The sequence below is a fragment of the Arachis ipaensis genome, chromosome B6, assembly GCF_059453495.1.
Source record: "Arachis ipaensis isolate K30076 ecotype BB chromosome B6, ASM5945349v1, whole genome shotgun sequence".
NCBI lineage: Eukaryota > Viridiplantae > Streptophyta > Magnoliopsida > Fabales > Fabaceae > Arachis > Arachis ipaensis.
The window spans coordinates 122035523-122040329 of record NC_142441.1 but is presented as its reverse complement, the minus strand read 5'-3'; the positions used below and the strand labels follow the sequence as shown (position 1 = coordinate 122040329).

The following is a 4807-nucleotide window of genomic DNA, read 5'->3' as shown; positions in this document are numbered from 1 at the left end:
ATGACTGTTATGAGCTTCAAACTCGTGAGTGCTGGGCGTAGTGACAGACGCAAAAGGATAGTAAATCCTATTCCGGTACGATTGAGAACCTACAGATGATTAGCCGTGCAGTGACAGCGCACCTGGACCCTTTTCACTGGAAGGATGGATGGTAGCCATTGACAACGGTAATCCACCACACAGCTTGCAATAGGAGGACGTGCGTGCGTGAACAAGAAGACAGAGGAAAGAAGAATTTCAGAAGACAAAGCATCTCCAAAACTCCAACATATTCTCCATTACAGCATAATAAGTATTTATTTCATGCCCTTTTATTCCTTGCAATCAAATTTGATAAGTGAATTGTTTTATTGTTTTCCTGACTAAGAGTTACAAGGTAACTATAGATTGCTTCAAGCCAACAATCTCCGTGGGATCGACCCTTACTCACGTAAGGTATTACTTGGATGACCCAGTGCACTTGCTGGTTAGTTGTGCGAATTTATGAAGAATTGTGATTTCCAATTTCGTGCACCAGGAGCTCTGTTGTAATTTGATGGATCAATACTAGTTTTCATTATTCTTCTTCTATCTTTTCTCTTGATTTTACTTGAAAGCTTTCGATCTTCATCCAATTGGGTAGTTATCTTGGAAAAGAAGCTATTCAAACTTGGATCTCTTCTGAACCTTGAAAGAGGAATGAAGAGATCATGCTAGAAATGCTTTCTCATGCTGGACCAAATTGGATTTGGATGGATATGTGACTATAATCCTCTCAACACTTGATTTGGGAAATGCATGTGGTATAATCAGTGACCATACTTCATCTCTTCTCATGAGCAATTGACCAAGGAATTGGCTATTGATCAAGATTTGAGAGATTGAATTACAAGGAATTGTAATTTGATCACTTAAGATTTCCAAGGAGATCAATGAGTGCATTGATTGAGGAAGAGATGAAAATGAAATTGATCTGGAGAATGCAACATCTCCTGAGCCCAATGAACTCCCCATTTCTGATCTTACCCATTCTCTTTAATTTCTGTCATTTACTTTTATGAGCAATTACCCCATTCCCATTTACAATTCTGCAATTTACTTTCCGTCATTTACTTCCAGCTCTTTATTTCTAGCATTTACTTCTTCTGTTATTTACCTTCCCGCCATTTTATTTTCTGCAATTCTCAACTCAAATACTGATTCGCTCAACTAGAACATTCCTCTAATTAAAGTTGCTTGATCAATCAATCCCTGTGGGATTCGACCTCACTCTATTGTGAGTTTTTACTTGACGACAAATTCGGTACACTTGCCGAAGAAAATTTGTTATGAGACAAGTTTTCCGTGCATCAAGTTTATGGCGCCGTTGCCGGGATTGATTGTGCATCAACAATGATTAAATTGGAGGATAACTAGATTGAGCATTTTTGTTTTGTTTGATTTAATTTTCTATTTGAGTAATTTACTTTCAGTTTTAGTTAATTTCTTCCCTTCCCCCTACTTTTTCGTTTCTTTTTGTTATTTACAATTCAGTTCACTAACCCATTAACTGTTTGATATATTGCATCACTCACACTAACAGTAATTCTAACAGAATACTTTTTGCATTTACTTTCCTTGCTTGTGCTTTGTTGGTTGTATGACAGGGAGAAGAGGCGGGGCTTCAACTTCCTTTGATTCTGAACCTGAGAGGACCTTCCTTAGATTAAGGAGGGAAGCAAGAGGAAAGAGAGTAGTTGGTGCTGAGGAAGAGGAGGAATACTTTGAACCAAACATGAAAGAAAACATGGAAAACCATCATGAAGAAGAGGCTCACAACCATGGCGGAGGAGGTCGAGCAAATCATGCTGGGGAGGATAGAAGAGTTTTAGGCTCTTACATCAATCCAAACCCAAGAAACTGTGGAAGTAGCATTCAAAAGCCAACCATCCATGCCAACAATTTTGAACTAAAACCACAGCTCATCACCCTTGTTCAGAACAACTGTTCGTTCGGAGGAGGTGTCCAAGAAGACCCCAATCAACATCTAACCACCTTCCTGAGAATATGTGACACAGTGAAGTCTAATGGTGTTCATCCTGACGCCTATAGACTGCTCTTATTTCCATTCTCACTCAAGGATAAGGCAGCCAAGTGGCTGGAGTCTTACCCAAAGGAGAGCTTGACAACCTGGGAAGATGTGGTGAACAAATTCTTAGCAAGATTTTACCCTCCTTAACGAATCAATAGGCTGAGAGCTGAGGTCCAAACTTTCAGGCAACAAGATGGTGAGACTCTTTATGAAGCATGGGAGAGGTTTAAGGACCTGACAAGGAGGTGTCCACCTGACATGTTCAACGAATGGGTGCAGCTGCACATTTTCTATGAAGGCCTGTCATATGAATCAAAGAAGGCCGTAGACCATTCATCCGGAGGATCTTTGAACAAGAAGAAGACCATTGAGGAGGCCATAGATGTCATTAAAACTGTAGCAGGGAATGACTACTTCTATGCTTCCGAAAGAGGGAACACGAGAGGAGTGATGGAGCTAAACAATGTAGATGCTCTGCTGGCTCAAAACAAGCTCATTGCCAAGCAGCTGGCTGACCTAACCAAGAAGATGGAGAGGAACCAAGTAGCAGCAATCACCACTTCATCAACAACCCAAGAAGGAGTGAATGAAGAAGCAGAGGAAAGTCAGGAGCAAGTCAACTACATTGGGAATTCACCTAGGCAAAACCATGATCCATACTCCAAGACCTACAACCCTGGCTGGAGGAATCACCCAAACTTTGGGTGGGGAAATCAACAAGACCAAGGCCCTGATCAAAGACGCCTAAATCCCAACAATGCAACCCATCAACATTTCACATCGAGACCATATCAACACCCCCATAACAACACCTCTCCACATTTATATCAAAACCAAAATAACTTACCTCATCCTTCCACCTCTAATCCCAATCTACCATCATTTGATGACAGACTCTCAAGGATTGAGAATCTACTTGAAAGCATAGGCAAAGAAATTCAAGACAACAAGGCATTCAAGGAGGAAGTGCGAGCAAATTTTAAGAACCAAGGAGATACAATCAAGAGGTTGGAATCTCAAGTGGGGTATCTCTCTGAGCAGATTCCCAAACCCACAGATGGATTCCCAAGTGACACAGAGAAGAATCCGAGAGGTGAAACAAAGAAAGTAAGATGGGAAGATTGCAAGATGGTCACTATAAGTGATAAGGAGACTGAGGACAAGCCAAACAAGTCGGCAGAACAACCTGGAGACACCTCAACAGAGAAGAAGGAAAAAGATTACCAAGAACCAGAAATCTCACAACAGGAGCTGCTGAGACTCTATGCACCGTTTCTCCAACGACTCAATGGTGCTGTTGAGAAGAGAATATACTCAAGATTTCTTGACTTGTTTGTATCTCTGCATGTCAACATACCATTCATCAAGACCATCCAACAAATGCCTGCATATATCAAGTATATGAAGGAACTGATTCCCAGGAAAAGCTCACTCAAGGGAGGCCAAACTATAGTGATGAACAAGGAGTGCAGCGCCCTCATTCAACCAGAGTTGCCCACAAAAAGAAAGGACCCAGGGAGTTTTCACATCCCCTGTGCCATAGGAGAAACAATGTTTGATAGAGCACTCTGTGATTTGGGAGCAAGCATCAACTTAATGCCCTTATCCCTGGTGAAGAGGCTGCAGATCAATGAGATAATGCCCACAGATGTAGTCATCAGGCTAGCAGACAAAACTCAAAAACAAGCAATAGGAGTGGTGGAAAATGTGTTGGTAAAGGTTGGGAAATACTTTATTCCTACAGAATTTGTCATCCTGGACATGGAAGAGAGTCACACTCACCCAATCATATTGGGAAGACCATTCCTAGCTACAGCCAGAGCACTCATAGATGTGGAGCGAGGGGAGCTAATATTGAGGATCCATGATGAACGACTCAGCTTTAATGTATTCAAACTCTCACAAGAAGCAAACCAAGAGAACAAAGAACCAAGCAAAGATCATAATGAGATGCTGAAAGAGGAAGCAAGTACTGAAGTACAACCAGCCCATCTGGGAAAGCCCTTGCTTGATGAACAAGGAAATAAGCAGTTGTCACAGCTCAAGGAAAAGCTGGAGGAACCTAAACCACCAGAGACATGTGAAGACAACAACAAAATTCCCTTAGAAGAAGAAGTCACAAAGAGCAAGGCAATATCAAAAGGGACAAAGAAGAAGGTACCAAGGGGGCGGAGGAACAAGAAGATCCCTACAGAGGACTTCTCTCTAGGGGATAAAGTGATCTCAGCTTACTTCCCAGATATCCCCCCTAATCTCCCCACTGTACCATCTCAGTTACCTAAGGTCTTCACTATCAACAGAGTTCTCTCCTTGGAACATGTAGAGATCATTGATACAACCAATGGATATAAGTCCAAGGCAAGAGGGGAGGACTTGAAGCATTATCAACCTCCCTGATGAAGGAGAAACGTCAAGCTAGTGACGCTAAAGAAGCACTTCATGGGAGGCAACCCATGTTTTATGAGCTTTTACTAGTGAATAAGTCAATATTCATGAATTCCAAACCAAACTTGACAAACACTTGGTGAAATCCTTATATTGCAGTATATAGTGAAGAACAAGTTTGGTGTTCAAAGCATGTCACGAAAGCATGAATGCAACTGAGAGCATGCTAGTCTTGGAGCTTTGAACAGAACTTTTTATCACAGTGCTCCAAACTAAGTTTGGTGTCACCTCAGGGTGCCACGAATATGCATATAAAGATACACAGTTAGTTAGTTAGTTGGTGTTCATGAATAAACAATCTAATCCTTTTTC

General features: G+C 41.5%; 1 non-coding gene across 1 annotated transcript; it reads right to left on the bottom strand.

Annotated features, from left to right (window-relative positions):
* Window positions 1-2206: 2206 nt before the first annotated feature.
* LOC148562540 (small nucleolar RNA R71) lies at window positions 2207-2310 on the bottom strand. The gene has a single exon (XR_015887699.1). It is a non-coding gene; the product is annotated as a small nucleolar RNA R71 (small nucleolar RNA).
* Window positions 2311-4807: the final 2497 nt, after the last annotated feature.